Source organism: Lytechinus variegatus, chromosome 1, assembly GCF_018143015.1.
Source record: "Lytechinus variegatus isolate NC3 chromosome 1, Lvar_3.0, whole genome shotgun sequence".
In the NCBI taxonomy this organism is placed as follows: domain Eukaryota; kingdom Metazoa; phylum Echinodermata; class Echinoidea; order Temnopleuroida; family Toxopneustidae; genus Lytechinus; species Lytechinus variegatus.
Window position 1 is genome coordinate 62,487,614 of NC_054740.1, and position 18,696 is coordinate 62,506,309.

The following is an 18,696-nucleotide window of genomic DNA, read 5'->3' on the forward strand; positions in this document are numbered from 1 at the left end:
CAGTCATTCTTTACAATAATCTCTTTTAACCTGTTTAACTTACGAACTTACTGGTTTAATGAAAACCACATTAGTAAAAACTCTCACACTTTTCTTTGAGTGGTAAGGGTTGCATTAGAGCTCCTTCTGGATAATCGATTGCGTTTTAGGAAGTTTATTTGATTGGTTTTCATCTTATCTTCATGATAGATCACAGGTTGTCAAGATTGGTGAAAATATGTCGTCTCCTGTTAAATCTCGTTTTGGAGTGCCTCAAGGTTCAGTCCTCGGGCCGTTGTTTTTTGCCATCTATTCCAGCCCTCTGGCAAAAAATGCGCATAAACATGGCATAAACATTCATATGTATGCGGATGATACACAGTTGTATGTGTCGTTTGATCCAACTGACCCTGCTAGTGAGTTGTCTGCCAGGCTTCGTTTACAAAATACAATAGATGATATGCGGTCATGGATGCTAAACAATAAGTTGAAATTGAATGAAAATAAAACAGACTTGTTGATTATTAGTTCTAAATCACAAAGTCATTTGATTAAGGACCGGACTATACAGGTTGGGGACTCCTTGATTAAAGCCTTGTCATCAGTTCGAAATCTTGGTGTCGTATTTGACGAACATATGTCTATGGATGCACATGTAAAGAAAATATGTCAATCAGTATACTATAATATTCATAATGTTAACAGCATTAGGAAAGTCCTTGACCATAAGTCTGCTGCTATGCTTATCCACTCATTTGTACTATCTCGATTAGATGTTGGAAATGCTCTTCTTTTTAATATAACCTCACGCAATGTTAATAAACTTCAGTATGCTCAGAATACAGCTGCCAGGGTTTTAACTGGTACGTCAAAATATCAACACATCTCACCAATTCTCCAGAAGTTACATTGGTTGCCAATGCGGAAGCTTATAGAATTTAAAATACTTCTTCTTACTTGGAAAGTGTTAAATGGTTTGGCACCAAAATATCTACAAGACCTTGTCACGCCTTATGCACCAGCTAGAAGCCTGAGATCATCACACCAGCAACTTCTTAAGACTCCCAAGACACGTGTAGCATATGGTGCACGAGCTTTCTCTGCCTCAGCACCTTTTCTCTGGAACAATTTGCCGTTAAATTTAACAATTATACAATCACAGGAGACCTTCAAATCCAAACTGAAATCTTACCTTTTTTTTAGCAGTATTAGTTATTGGCACTTTTACACTCATCCAAACTTTCTCATTCTTTCTTTTCTTGTGCGCCTCGGAATAGAATATTTCTAGATAGATGGCGCTATATAAATGCCTATTATTATTATTATTATTATTATTATTTTATTGTCCCTGATAAATATGATTTGTTACGATTGCTAACATGCGCTACCGGTTTCCATTCTCTGTTTCTTCCGGTCTTTTTTGACACAAAGAAAGGAATCCGCATACATTTGAATTGTTTTCAAGAAAGTGAGTAACCTTAACTGCTTGAACATGTTGATTTTTTTCTTTTCTCTTGGCGAGGACAAGAAACAATGCGCATCTCCAATAATACTGCATAATTAAAAGATAAAATTCCAAAAACCTTTCAGTTTCTCCACCCTTTACAATTTTCTCTCCATCTTGTCTACCAAGAAAGAAAAAAGAGTGAAAGAGCTCTAATGTCACTAAACCTTTAATAACATTTGCTTTTAAGGAAATTTGACAGCGGTGAGAATCCCGAAGAGACAAGGTTATAAAGGTGGAGATATTGATCTTTTAACATGTTTGAAGTGTATTTTTCCATTCATTACATCTAGTGTAGAAGGCCTTTCGAGTCTTCTTGATGAAAAGCTTTGCTTTGCTTAGTATTTTCTTGATAACATTTATTTTAACATTTATTAAAGGGGCATTTTGTGCTGAAAAAGGGGTGTTTTAGAGAGATTAAGTAAAATCAGACATAAAAAAATCATGACAAAAGAGGAAAGAAAACAGACCAATAGCATTTGCATCATCGAGTTGAAATGGTGCTATGCATATCCATTCTCATTTCTATGCATATAATAACTGATGATATCATGTTTCCACTTTTTCTTTTGTATTTTATTTTATGATGATTTTCGTCTGAGAATGTTAAGATAGGATTGACTTATCAATTAATTGTTAAGGATAATCGTTGCTGAAAAAAAAATATTTGGTTACAAGAGAGACCTGCTATGAAAGTACATGTATGAAATAAAAGCCATAGGAATATTAAATAAATGGGGACATGATGTAATCAGACAATCTCTTGCATCTAATGACGACATGCATATATAGCTGTTTTCAATAATTCTTTCTATTTTTTTTAAAAAATACAACAGCGTAATTATTTTATAAAAGATTTTGATGACATTTTAGCATTTCCAGGATTAATCTTATTCTGTCTATTCAAACATTATTATTAGCCTGTTATACTCATTCATCCAAATTCATATATTCCCTCATGTATAAATAACATTTATTTTTTGGGGAAATATTTAAAAAGCTATTGGTTACTTTTTACTTGAAGTCTCATTTTCAATAAACAAACATGCATCGCCATTCTCCATCCTTCGTATACACGTACAAGAGTTTCCCTAATTCCCTTACTTGTATAAATTTTACTGGTCGATCCGGATACTACCTTCATATCTTGCAGATATGGAACCCAATTTCTTACTACTAAATCCTCTTGATTGAGTAAAATATAATGAAGCCTTGATCTTCACCCAGCGGCAGACAAAATGATATTGGTCTTTGAAAGAAAATGCCTTGTAATTCGTGATCAGAATATTTCCCCTTACCCGTGGTATTATGAAGTGCATCGTTCGGAAATATTGAAATATTTTGATTGGGGTTTTCGGTGGTGAAAATGTACCCGAAGATAACGCTCGTTTAGGATTTAACCTGAATTGCCTTGAATTCACATTCAATTGAATATATCTCACCAAGGATTCTAGCATTATTTTATGGGCAATTCTAAAAACTTGCATTTAATTTGATATGATTAATTAGGTAGAGAATACATGTACAATTTCGAATCCAATTGTAATCATCTATTTTTTTTTTCTTTGAGTATGTTATAGTCCGCGATTTAGTCTTACATTTTCGTTTCTTTTATCAAAGATAAAATCTGATTTAGTGTTTTCACCAGTCCATCCAAAAGAAAAACTGTTGAAATGTGAATAACGGTGTGTGTGTGTGTTTGTGTGTTGTGTGTAAACATACAAACGACACGGTTTCTTAAACATTTAAAAGAGTTTGCATTCGGATTAAAATGAATAGAACAACTTCACAGAAAAAACTTGATTATGAATGTAATCGGTCCTGTCCTATTTGGACCGTAACCGTGGTGATCAGGAAGGTAGAAGCATTGTGGAAAGGAAAAAAAATCATTAAAAAACGGGGATGACATTATTTGTCTAATCCTGTATTTTGTTGCATGTCAGTGTATAAAACATAATATTTGTGAGGAGTGCTCGACTTCCTTTAAAATAAGGCAACAAAAAACGCAGCGCCCTCACCATGGCAAGTCTTTTAACCTTCCTCGCATTCCTCATGTCCCTTTGGCGTAATACACATGACATTGTAATGTTCTCTACAGGGTTTATTTCATCTCATCTTATGCCAGTCTGTCTGTCTGTCTTCTTATTTCGATTTCTCTTTCTCTTGGCCCCAGGGATAAGTCCCCTAACTGTTTAGCCACTCATCTTGATACGTAGGCGGGAGGTGGAGAAAAATTGAAATTGATAGGGAGTGCATAATGATGAAGAAGAATAGAGATTACTCGAAAACAATGGGGCGTAATTGGTGCTAAGTCCGTATTCAGCGGGGATTTGTAGTCTTCTATTTCATTTTAAAAGCCTTTACGCAGTGGCTCTTACGGTCATCCATTTTCCCTCTCGTCGCTAAAAATCTTTTAAAGGCGCGTGTTGGTCCAGTATTCTACACGGACATGACGGATATCATGATTTATTCTGCACATACCTTAAGACCTTGAATCAATCGAAAGCTTAACGTTTAGTACGTTTTCTGAACATAATGTTAGTTGAAATTAATCATGAGAAGAAAAAGAAAATTTAGCATATAATCTTACAGTTTCATAAATATGATGGATGTTAAAAAAAAAGAAAACCCATTATTACCATACGTGATGCAAATAGAAACATTTCGGATCCTGCAATTTCTAAATTAACAATACTCTGTAAAGTGATTAGTTAACATTAATTTGATTTTTTTTAAAATCTGAGCTAGAAGGTCATACTTGTCACCCGTGTCTGTGATATGTTACAAAACTGAAGCCCAGAAAAAATTGCGTTCGAAAATAATTATTTAGTGCTTCAAAATTGAAATATAAAGTGACCGGAAACACCATCTTAATTTCATCCCATTCACTTATGTGTACTATTAAGGCGTCTACAAGACGCCTATTTACAAAATCGGGGTTTGCCTTGTAGTTTTAGTTTTTCATTCTAAATAATGGCTGTTTTCAGGGTTTTTTTAGTTCTAATACATGCACTTGTACACATGTTTCATATATGTTTGAGCATTTTTTAAACCGGCTGCTCACAAAGTTAAAAAATACCTTTAAGGAAGGGGCTGATTCGCATTTTTTGCTTCCAACTCTATAATAGTGTTGAAGGCTGCAATAATTGCAGCCTTCAAAATACCTTAACAAATGCATTTTAGAATTCCTTGGATATGATCGATTCCAAAATGTGTACCTTTGCACCTTCTTCACGTAGAACTCTTGTTACTGTTTGGCAAAATAAACCTTTAATTCTATCAAAGTGATATGATAAAATCCTTTATTTCACGGTAGTTCAAATGAATTCTCTTCTTTGTTTCGATCACAGTAGATAAAGCGATTATACTTGCACAGCAGATGTTATAATGATTGTCTTACTTGTCAATGTGCAGTGTTAAAGTTACTCTGTTTTAACATTAGAAACACACGATTGTTTATTAAATACCCTTAAATTACCCTTAAACATCCTAACAAAATTTCGAAGTTCTCATGATAAGTTGATATCCTCTTGTCTCTTACTGAGTATTTTCCTTTAAGATGCTCTTTTACAATTTATTGAATTGATCACTGTTTGCTGGCAACCGTTCAATTTATTGCGAAGCGAATTACAATCTGGCTTGAACATTCGTAACAGAGAACCTACCTTTTTGTGAGAGGTTTCATTGCAAATCTGATTCTTCCCCTTTATGACTTACATATAAATGATCTTTCTCTTTAAACGCCAAGTTGCGTGCCTCTTTATCACCTGTTGTGTTTGCTCATCCCACGTCGCGACGATTGACTTCGAAATTTCTCTCATTTCGCGCTAATGTCATCGGCCCCGCGAGCACAGTAAAGAGAAATAGATACAGGGTTTTCACCAATTTGCACTCTTTTTCTACAGGGTATTCTCAAAAGAGGTTAGCCTTTCAAGAAGCGTCGGGGTATTTGTGTGTATGTGGGTGTCTTTGTGGATGAAAATGAGATGTTAACTTCTATCTCATCGTAAATAGCTTTGCTTTTGTGTTTTTTCTATTCAAATTTAGTGTTCATGTTATACTATTTCTTACAGCATGACGCGGTATTCCGTTTTCATATTTATGACCGTATTGTTACGTGGACGAAAATAATGTACATGTTTTTGTTGAGTGTAAACTAAATAACAGATTCTTTTCTTATTTGACAACAGTGGCTAAGTTTGAATACAATGTAGACCTTCAAATAACAGAATTACATTTACTTAAAGCCCACAAAGAAACCGGAATAGATTCATTTATTACAATTGCTTTTTGGTGCATTTATAAATGTATTCTTATCATGCTTATAAGAAGCAAAACAGGAAAAGATTGTCGAGAATTTAATTTCGAATATTTGTTTGAAAAAGAAATATGTAAACATGTGATGTGATTTTGAATGTTCAATTATGTATATAGTAAATGCCCATGGTGGGTTTAAAATAATAATAAAAAAATATTTATGGCCAGATTATCATAACATCGGCTTGTTTTTGTTATGTACCAAAGACTTTTTATTGCTAAAGCCAAATGCGTCATGGATGTTGTGCATGTTTTTTGTAGCAGCAAAGGGACCACATATGCAGAATAAAATCGGTAGCATATAGACAACGTCAGAGGACGTGGTGAAGCTGTTTAAAGCACCTGACTTATAACACTTTAACCAGATATACGCCACAAGGATCATGGATATTGCGCATTGTTTGTAGCAAAGGGACAACACAGATAAGCTGATAGATAGATAGATGGATAAATAGATAGGTAGATTAACTGATAAATTGTTTATTTGATAAAAATCATATATCATGACGGCCAACCCAAATTGTGATGCATTTACATATGAATAAGACTAAATCATTATATTAAAATGAAATACATATAGCATTGAAATAAATAACATTTATTAAGCTCAAATATTGTGGAATATAGATATCAAATATGATTAAAATATGTTATATAATTATAATTTTTTTTCGAACTGAGAGCATTATATAATATAAAATCGTGCACTCTACAGCTTGTTATTGAATTGTAGGCCTATGTACATGAATGATACTCTTTGTTTGTTACATTATTCCCAAATTCATAAAAACACAATACGACACAATGATTAAGTTATATAACAATAAGAAATTGATACCAATCGATGTCCCATCAGAGCTGTGAAGGGGAAGAGCTAGTTCTTCCATGGGGTTCAATAAATAAATAAATAAATAAATTGAATAAATTAAATAAATTAAATAAATTAAATAAATTAAATAAATTAAATAAATTAAATAAATTAAATAAATTAAATAAATTAAATAAATTAAATTAATTAAATAAATTAAATAAATAATTGTATAAATGAAATAATGAATGAATGAAATACTTTATTCCGCGTCTTGTCAGTGAGGCTTTAAGCTACTGAAACCTCACTCCTGATTGACTGAGAGCAACTTTGTGTGAGAAAAACAGATTACTGACTAGATATTTGATGAAACACCCCACTGATTAGTTTAGATCAAAAGCGTATTTTAGCATCCACTTCTAAGACGCTTTCTGGAACGCTCGGAATCTATTGAAAATACCCGTCACATCAACAATGGACAGATAAGAGGTCATTGTCGAAAGTTTGTAGACCTAGACAGCATAACGTCTTCAGACTCGGTCCGGACGACGAATCGCAAATATGCGGTTTATCCAAGGTCCTTGGGCCTGTCTTACAAAGACTTGCGATTGATCCGACCAATCGCAACTATGGAAAGCCAGTCAACATACAAAATGCATGTTTGCTCAACATTTTTCTAGATATGAATGTATATCAATAAATTCATTGATTTATTGACAATTCGGTGCGTTCTCCTTTGTTTACAAAGGACATTTTGCAAATTTTCTGTAGACAAAATTATGACACTGATGGATTTCCATAGAGTTGCGATTGATCGGATCAATCGTAACTCTTTGTAAGACGGGGCCCAGGACGACACTCCAGTTCTGATTCACCGACTTTTGAAAAAGGCTGCTTTGTTTAGGAAAAATATTATTTGCGTCATGGTAAGTATCTGCAAGGCGATTGCTCATTAGCATAAAATCTGTAGCATCTAAAAAAAAATGGATGTGACGTGGTAAAGTGGTTCTAGGCACCTGACTTAACCACTTAAACCAGTTGCGGAAAAAAGGTCGCATGCTTGATACTATCTATTCCCTTGAGTACTGTACATTATTATCAGGAGCGTGGAGTTCAATTGAACTGTTACCATGCAATGTCAAAAGATAGGGACACAAACGATCATTTTTTTAAGATCAGGGCTTCGCCATGTTGCTCTTAAAGGGATGCTCCTGTCTGGTGATGAAATGATTTGAACAGATAAATAAAGATCTGACAAACAAAACACTGAAAATCAGATCAAAGTTGGACAAGTAATAACAAAGTTATGGCATTTGAATATTTGCATTGTCCCGGTGAAACAGTTCATGAATATTTAATGAGCAAACTGATAATGTCATATCCTCAGTTATTTTATCCACTTTAATATTTTATTATATGACATAATAATGATACTGATAATAGGAATTTATATAGTGCCATCTATCTAGAAATATTCTATTTCGACGCGCGTTGTTATTATTATTAACCCCGGCTTTAGCTCGAGCTGCCTTTCAGCGCTCATGCAATCAAGGAATAAATCCTGCCGGGTACCCATTCACCTTACCTGGGTCGAGTGCACCACAATGTGGATAAAGTTCTTGCTGAAAGAAATGACGCCATGGCTGGGATTCAGTCGAACCCACGACCCTCTGTTTCAAAGTCAGAAGACTTATCCACTGGGCCACAACGCTCCACAAATAAGGTTTATTCAAATTTGTTTCTTCCAAGAATCAAAACAATTGATTCACAATCAGTCCCACACGCATGGAAAAAATGAAGCAATTATGATTTTTTATAATAACATAAGAAAAGGAAAGTGGGAATGTGATATCATCTATTGGTACAAACAATTAATTTCAGCCGAGAGTACCCCTTTTTAGAATGTCAACATAGACATGAACTTATGACGGGATCTTATTGGGTTAGCTGTTGTTTGGTAAAGGGTGGCTGGTGATTTTCAAACACATTATCGCACATGTCTGGTGTTAACTACAGCACATCGCACACTGCACGAACCGATAAGACGCGATTATAAAAAAAATCACATTTTGCATTAAATCTGAAGGTTCCTAAAGTAAAGTTATTGCATTTAAAGATCGACATACAATTACGAATAATAAACTTAGGATTTTGCTTTGCGCCAAGCCCTGTGTTCGGATTAAAGTCCAAATCGACCTTAAGTCGCAGTCGATGATGACTCTATTACGATTTGGAATTGATTTTTTTTTCTTACAAGGAGGCTCTAACTAGACTGACTTCCGATTTCACTGGTCCTACCACTATTCTCAACTCCAATTGCTATGATTGTATATTGGTTGGATCGTTAATATCAAATGTTATTACAAAGTTTCTTCGAAATTTGGATCACAAAGAATCATTTAGGGTGTGCCGGACTTAAGATGTATGAGCTATCTTGAGGCTAACATTGAAGAAAAGAAGCATGACTGTGCTTGTAACCATGGATACTTAATTGAGGTTATTTACCGCTGCTATTTCAGTTTCAATCTTGGGAGTGATAGGTTAACGAATTATGGAATAGAAGATTGAGAGAGAGAAACGATGCACTCTCGTCGCCAAGAGGCAAAACAAGCGAAGATGTGACGAATTTATTCATACCTGTAAGATGAGCAAAACATCTGACAGTTTTCATGAGTAAATTCTGTCAAAGGCCCAATGCTATGTGTATAGTATTATTTAGTTAGTTGTTCATCTAACATTCTACTACCTATTGCCCGTACTGTATTGCTCGTCTAGAAACAACAGATCTCGGGCAATACTTACCCAAACTGAGGCAATTAACTTCGTTGAATTGAAACGGAGAGGAACCTCCTTGATCCACTCCACGATAAAAATTACAAGTCTGATATAAAATGATAAAATATTAAATTCTCATGGTAATAATGATAATAATAGGCATTTATATAGCGCCATCTATCTAGAAATATTCTATTCTGAGGCGCGTTGTTATTATTATTACCCCGGCTTTAGCTCGAGCTGCCTTTCAGCGCTCATACATTCAAGGAATTAATCCTGCCGGGTACCCATTCACCTCACCTGGTCGAGTGCTGCACGATGTGGATAAATTTCTTGCTGAAGGAAATTACGCCATGGCTGGGATTCGAACCCACGACCCTCTGTTTCAAAGTCAGAAAATTTATCCACTGGGCCACCACGCTCCGCTGTTTATCGATATTTTGTTAGAACAGTTATATACACGCCCTCATATTAAACAGATGGACTAGTGATTATGTCATGTCCCCACGTACGTACGTTTTCTTACATTATTTCGCAAAATATTTTTTTTGCTACAAACTAGGTTAGAGCAATAATTATCGTACACATTACATCAATTATTTTTTTTTTTTACTTTTTTTTATTCCCGTCGGACAAAATTTCAATAAAAATAATTTCTTAACATAAACTGAAAAAAGAATGACATCAAAAGCTTAGTCATTTTATAATCATAATACATAAAAAGAATTTCCCCCCAAAATAGTGCAAAGATTGAAAATATAAGAACTTTATCATTCCTTGTCTGATTTTGATAAATTTTCCGGTGTTTTGCTGGTGTGATTAAATTTAATGTGGCCAAATTATATCATATTCAACATTGGGTACCCCTTTCAGTCCAATTCTCACAGTCTCCAGGATGTAATCACATTTTAACATCTGTTTTCTTTTTCTTTTTGATTTAAAAAATGTAGCAAAGGACCTAGAAGGTGTGTAATGTTCTCATTTCCTAATCTCATCGGTCAACACATTTGACGCTTGGGGCGATGAAGCGACCCGGGGGGGGGGGGGCAACTCAAAACATCATGAATATAGTGGGGGAACCTGATATCATAATATTACATACTTATAAGCAGAGAAAAATAAAATATAATATAGATGATCCTTGGAATAAAACAAGGTATTTATTACATGTATATCAGTTAAATGGGATTTTCCCCATGTCCTCCAGCAACGTATAGGTATACTTCATATAAGTATACTTAACAATTATGCTCAGTAATTGGGGATCCCCCTTCATCCCCTTTAAAAAAGAGGGGGTGTAAGAAATATGCATAAAGCTCACGGGTTTTGTGCGAAAGAATCGTTAAATAGGTAGAGCTTAAAGGGAAATCAACCGAAGTTCAACTTTGTTTTAATAAAATGATACAGATGTCACTAAGTTTGAGCAAAACTAGAGAAACGATTAAAACGCGAAAATTTTTCAATAGTTGTAAAATGCATTTATCACTTTCCCTTCATAGGCTTCTAATGGTCAAAAATGTCATTGCATTATAGGGTAGGTGCAACTTTTTAATTTTCCTTAATTATTCACTAAATGATTTGTATCAGATATCAGATGTCACTCTTTTAAAATGAGGACATTTAAAAACATGTTTTATATTATATTTTTATTATTACCCCGATGGGAAAGAACACCACAAATTACACAAAGTACACGACAAAATGGTCGAATTGCAAAATATATTAACCAAGTTGCCGATTTGAATTTTACCTCGTCTTAGTGATGCCATTTTGTAAGCATTCACATCTTTCAAATTCCTTGTCTGATTTCTTAAAATGTTTCCATTCTGCTTGCCTTATTATGTTCATCTTTTCACACACGTATTGTATTACCAGCTTGAGATTCCCCTTTAACATTCAAATTGATGGAGACCTAAAAGTGGAATAAATATGCATATTTCACACCAACAAAATAAAACATTATTCGGGAGTTAGGTTAAGAACCCCCCCCACCCACACGCACACACAGCATTAAGAATTGATGACTGTAAGAAATGCATCACGCTTTCTTCATTAGATATAAACCAAGTGTAATGTTTCTTTGTATATAAGCTTTCGGTGGAAATATTAACGTAAAAAGGTCGACGGGTTGCTCCCAGGTGCAACCACATGTGAATATTTAGACCAATCAAATAAACAACATATCAGGAGAAAGGATTAGTACAATCAAGACAGCATTAAGAAAGGGGAAAATGTATCTTGCTTTCGTCATTAGATATAAACCCACTGTAATGCTTCTTTATATAAGCTCTACGTGAAGGACGTGGAAATTCTACCATCAATAGGTCAACGGAATATGGATATATTTAGACCAATAGAATAAAATATCAGGAGAAAGGTTGAGAAAAATCACAGCATTAATAAGGGAAACGGAAGAAATTGTATCATGTTTTCTTCATTATATTAACTCACTGTAATCTTTATTTGTGTAAGCTCTACGTCGAAACCCATGAATTTTTTTCACCGTCAATATAGGTAATGGATTATGCATATTCAGAGCAATGAAATAAAATGTCAAAAAGGCTTGGAAAAATAAAATTATTAATAAGGGAAACGGAAAGAATTGTATCGTGCTTTCTTCATTCGATATAACCTCACTGTAACCTTTCTTTGTAAAAGCATTACGTTTAAAACGTGGAAATTTTACCATCATTAAGTCAACGGGATACCGTTTAGTGTATTGGAATATGAACATTCAGACTAATAAAATCAAATATTATGAGAATCGTTTAGAAAAAAATACCCACAGTATTAACAAGGGGAACTGACATCACTATTTCATACTTTCTTCATCAGATATAAACTAACTGTAATGATTTTTTTTTTAATTATCAACATTTTACTGACAATAGATTAACGAGATTTCCCATGTGCAACCGAATATGGATATTTGGCCTTAGAAGATAAGATTGATATCAGGAGAAAGGTTTAGAAAAATGACCACAGCATTAAGAAGGGAAAAACTGAAGAAAAAAATCGTATCTTGCTTTCTTCGTTAGATGTTCACTGTAACATCATTTGTAAAACTTGGATATGAACTTTTGACTAAGAGTAGGTCAACGGGAAACTCCCAGGTGAATATATTCGAGTTCAGCAACAGAGCTCAAATAAATGAATAGATATGTAATACTCTGGGTAGCACAAGGTGTTATTTAGTTCTAGATATTGCCCTTGCTACATCACTTATTCAATCCCTTTGGTATTTAAGCAAATTTAAATAGATCATACTTTGAGTTAGACCGCATTGCACCATTGTTCATGATTTGTTTATGTCATCTGGGTGAAAGTATTCGAAATTATGGTTCCTTATTTATGCTCCTCACAGGGGCGGCGATGGGGCGCCTCTGTGCTTTTTCCAAGCAGTGAAAAGAGAAAAAGAACGAAAATAGGAAGAAAAAGGAAGAGAGGTTAAAAAAAGAAGAAGCCCATTACGAAGAGAGAGTCTAGGTTCTTTAACTGTATATCAACCCTGTAATTTAATTGAGAAAATACGCCATTTTGCCCCGCGCCCCCTCGCCTATTAAAATACCATGGCGCTGCCCCCTGCTCCACACTGTCAAGTGATGAATTGTTGAACACCAGCTCATATCAAGCACGCATGTGTTCTGCTACATGTAATTCTTATGCATTCATTGATTAATAAAAGTTGCAATCATTTATTAAAAAACAAAACTTCAGTCGCATGCACAGTTGCACACCGAATACGATGTGTGCTTGTGAGTTCATACATGAATGTTCACCGTTTACCGGGGTGCGTGCGTGAATGTGTGCGAGCGTGTGTGTGTGTGTGTGCGCGCGCGCGTGCGCGTGTGAGACACGGATATATTAGTTTACGAATGATTTGAATTCTTACACGGACCATTGAACCGACAGCCCATGGAGACAGGATTATCGGTAGAAGACCGTGACTAATATTAATCACATGACCGGTTTTCATGCAGCAAGTCATTTTGAAAGGATTTTGGGATGTCTGTTCTGGGTTGCTTTACAACTAGAATGTGACACAATGTTTTATTTTTATTGTCATTATAAACTAATCAACAATAAAGGCAGCCCGTCTGGTCTCAGGAATGACTAGGATGAATTAGCATACTTAACTTTGTCTAATTTTGATGAGTTGAGATTAGGCCTGTGTGTTCAATATGGTTCGCTCATTACAAAATCTCAATTAACATGATTAACCAAAGTGATAGTTTCAATGATAAGAGTCTCATCTGGAACGTTTGACTCCGAACAAAATACACAATGCTCTAATGTATATTTTATTGTTTTTCCTCAAATTTTATAAAATTTTGTTTTATACGATCAGCTATTCTGTAACAATTTTATGATACTTTTCGGGAAGAAGAAATGGTAAGCCAGCCTTAACTGTAGGTGGGGAAACTTAAAGAATATGCCGATTTATGAAGGGAAACAGCTTTAAAATAAAGGCCCAAGAAGGGCAATTCCAAACTTTTCAACAAAAAGTCGGACAAATGCAATTCATCTAAGCGAATCATGTGCCAAGTCACGGCCTGATCTAATAATCCATCCATAGTGAACAATAAGGTTGTCTGCATCAAGATTACCGTTGAAATGGTTCTCGATGTTTTTAAAAGGGTTTTCTGCCTCAAGTCATAGACAGTTACATTCCCATTTTCAACAAAAATGAATTTCAATTCGTGGTTTGATGGTCATTTTCTGTGGGAGGTTTTTTTTTATTAAGAAGATCATATTCTTATATGAATTTCAGTCAAGGGTTGGCAAATTTCCGTTGTCATGGTAATGAAAGTTCGTTTGCTCTGTTTTGCGGATCCCTCCTCTTTCTCGGCGACCCAGGGTCACGTAATACAAAGGTTAGCGATTGATTGCTAATTTGAAAGAACAATTCTGGTTGGTTCCTCATCAGTCTACAGAGTAAAATGCGTATGCATTACTGATCTTGATATCCCGTTTCATTTAGCGATTGATCGCTAACCTTTGTGCAACGGGCCCCAGATGTGCGACAGATCAGGGGACTGTTGCATAAAAAGTTGCGAACAAACACAACTCACAAACAATGAAATGCTCGTATTAGGGACTTGTGAATTATTATTTTTTTGTTAAAGAAGCGTCTAAATGCAAAGACCTCTACACGCCTTACGACTTGTCTTTATATAACGAGCTCCAGAACGTTCATTGAACTCTAAAGCTGAGTCCAGGGTGCGTGTCATTAGAGTAAGTTCACATCAGCATTAGATTCGCCTGACTCTGAATCTCCAAGGCGCACACTCTTGAAATGTGATCCCGTGTGAGTGTTGGTATAAAGTCTTCGCACTTAGTTGTTCTAGTAACATGACACTAGATGATCTGCACAGTATCCACTGTCATTTATTTTTATTCGTGTAGGACTCAAGAGTACTGGTTGGTGAACTAAGACGCCACAGAGAGAGAGAGAGAGAGAGAGACGGGGAGAATGGGGGGAGGGGTTATACATAAGAAAATATCTTCTACGAAGAAGATTTTTTTACGAAAAATCACCAACGTTCGCCTATGCTTTATGAAACTAATAACCTAATCGTTCAATTTTCAAATTGCAAAGTGTTCTTTCATCTCCCCCGATATTTATGGTTTTTTTAAACTATAATTATCACTGACATACAGCTTTCATTTTTTTTTCTTTATTTAGATGAATTTATGCTATTCTTGGAAGAAGGGTGTGCCGCTTGCCTAAAATGTCATAGGATTCAGTCGGAATCTGATCGAATCAAGAGAGTGACGTGAATTACCATGATTTTATTAATATGAATACAATCTTGGATTGGCAAACAAAATATCACTCACATTGTTAGGGGGGAGGGGGTCACCCATTTTTAAAGCAATTGTTCTAGGTGTTTGTCACAACGGTACAATGACTATTTACATCTGGAAAGCAAAGCGTGAATAATTAAAGGACATTAAGCTTTGTTTTTGCAAAATGTTAGTAATATTTTCAAAAGAATGAATACTGTAGTTTTTGGTTCGTTGCTCTGTACAAAGTACCGGTGATCCACCGCACAATCATAATTTAGAGGAAAAGACGTGCGTACTGCCACCCTTTAGTCATGTTGTTCAGTAACTTCGTAATAGATGCGTGAAATACACCTTTTTAGTCCGATTGTCTTGAGATACCCTTCTTCACGAACTTCGTATTTGACAACCCCTAATCACCACATGTAACAGAACTCGATATCTCGACGCATTTATTGAACGCTTACACGATCAGAACTATTAAATTGTGTGTCTTCGGGCTACATCTTAATTGCAGCCCTGAATGTGCAATGGGTCATTTTTCGGGATGACGAGAGATAAAAAAGAGTTAGATAAGGAGGGAGAGAGAGAGAGAGCCTAGGGACTGAGGAGGATGTTCATGACCTTATTTCTTACGTTTCATGAGTTGAGAACAAGCTTGGTGTGGTGCATAAGCTGACACGCGGTGCTATCAAGAGTATCGATCTCGCGCCTTTTTCGAGATTCGATTCCTCTTGTTACATAATTATCACGGGCCTCGCTGTATCGATCTCCCAGGCTCATCCGTATTTTGGTTTACATTTTTTTTCCCTCTTCCGCCTTTCTTCCTTTTGTACCTTGCAATATATTTCCTTTGCATTGTTGCTTGCATATGATCTACTTCATTCATGATTATATCAACAAAATGAGATCGATCATTCCCTGTTATTCCCTCTGCTTCCATGTGTTTTCTGACTCTTCTGACTACATGTAAAAACAACACCATGGCCATGTCAAGTGAATGTCACGTAATTTCCACAGCGTTTTGAGCTGCAGCTCTCATATTTTTTGTCCTTAGTACAATGTTCTGCTTATTGTATCATTTGAGAAATACAGACATCTTAGTCTTTGTTTTTACGGTTTCTAGGTTCATTACATCGTTACAATTATTGTTATCCCAAATAGCTAAGTCAAACACCCACCTTCTTCTCCTTTCTTCTTCTCCTTCTTCTTCTTCTTCTTCTCCCTCTTCTTCGTAGAAGTGTAAACCAGAGTACAAGAACCATACATTCCAATTACACACCTTCGTGCGTTCATCCTACAGCTTACTATCTCTTACTCTGTCTAATTTACTATATCCATTTCCTCCTCTCTCTCCTCACTATCTCTTTACCAGCCTCTTCCAGTATATCCCCTGGATGTGTTTACCAGATTGTGTTACAGAGCCATACGTGCCCCTCTCATACTGCCGTGCCGCCTTTCTTCATCGTTTGCCACTACGCATTAATGTGCTCGTCTTAAGGCACAATTCATTTAAAGTCCCCTTCCCTTCGATAATGGAAGACAGACAAACTGCCATTGCCAATGCCAATCAGTGCCAATCAATCAAGAATATCCTTACTTAGACTATGGTCTAGAACATCTCTTGAGTCAGTAAAACGTAAACTTAGGAGGATGATCGGGTCGAAATAACTATAATCTGTGCTTGAATTTGTCCCTAACTAAAATAATGGACAAACGTAAATCTAAGTGTATGTTAGGTTCTAAGCAATGATTAAGTTGACTTTTACGTCTTTACAGATTTCATTAGATGTTAATTGATTAAATCATCAATTAACTTATTTATATGTATCATTTGATTTGATTCAATTTAATTGATTAATTCATTTTTCCATTATTAGAATTATTTTTATTATTGTCATCATCGTTATTATCATCATCACTTTCTTTTGTTTGGGTGTGGGGAGCTGAAGTCGAAATTTTTTTTAACGACATATGTGTTCTATTCACGAAAGTCGTATTCAAACTTTATTTATTCCTTAAACATAATTATGGACATGATGGTGAAAATGAAGACTTTTTTGCCTCAAACTTTGCTGCATGATACTACCTACAAGAGAACAGTACAAAATTACGTGTATTTTAAAAGGAAGGCATGCAAACTAGATGGCGCCTAGAAAAGTGTCGGGTGCACCCGCATGCAAGCATGCTCTAAAAGTCACGTGATTTCAAGAACCGTTCGCCTTTTCTTGGTGAGCGCCATTAATCATCGATCATTTCAAACGAACAGATTGTCGACAGATTCGTCATGGTTGAGAGAAGAAGTGCCCGGTCTGTCACCATCCATAACTAAGTCCCATTTATTTGGAATCACTCTATGATGTTTACTCCACGTGCTATAGGAATGAAATACCCAAACATCAAAACATTTTGGGATTCTTTCTTGATACTTTAAGTACCCGCCGATGAGTACCTTACTTCACTTTATATAAAGCAAGAATGACTTAGTGGGGGCAGCATAGAGAGTTCTGATTCAGTTAGGAATCTAACTGAATCCATTGTAAAGCGCATTGGCAAGAAAAAACTCACTCTTTTTAATCCATATCTTACAATTTACTATGAGTATAAAACTAATTTTAAAATTTTTATTTTATTTCAATGAATTCCAACTAAAAATCTTTGTGTTTATCGTGCTTCTAATTCCCAAGATATCCTGAGTTTCTGCATTAATTTGATATTTTTTATTACCAAATATCACTGTCAGGTACAATTACAAGGCATAGTACGTCATATAAACAAAGCATTTGGTAATTAGAGCTAACATAATAGCAAGATGCTAATAGAGGTTAGCCCCAAATAATGTCATTATCATAGTTTAAACAATGAATTGAACTAAATCTAAATATTGTACATCAAATTCAGTACTAATTCTACTTATTACTGTTGCAGAAAATTTCGATCATTTTCAGTGAACATATTTACACTATTTACAAGAAAAAAATATCTGAATTATTCATAAAAAATATTTATATAGAATTAGTTGTTTTCAAGCAGTATTTTACCATACCAAATTAATTATAACCTTCCAGTAGAATTAATTTTAATGATTTGCTAAATATCTACGACTGGGGTGTTTCTAATATTACTTGGCAGATGATTCCATAAAGTAGGACCAGAAAATGGAATTGATTGTTTTCCCAAATTGGTATTATATTTGTCAAGATTAACATTTCGCTTTTCTCTATTTCTTGTATTGTAAGGATGGTCTTTAAATGAAAAATAATCAATAAAACTATGCGGCAACCGATTATTAATTAAATCGTGCATAAATGGAAGTATTGGTATTATTTGAAAATATCGAGAATTAATCTCACTTTGACTTCCTTTTTAGAATAAAAAAATATCCAAAAGTATGAGTAAATATATATATATATTTTTCTTTGAGGTGGAGGTAAAGTTACATCTTGTTCCCCAATGAGTTTATTTTTATATGCAATTTAGTAATTCACGTGTATATTATATTTAGGAGGGGGCGGTTTAATCCCCA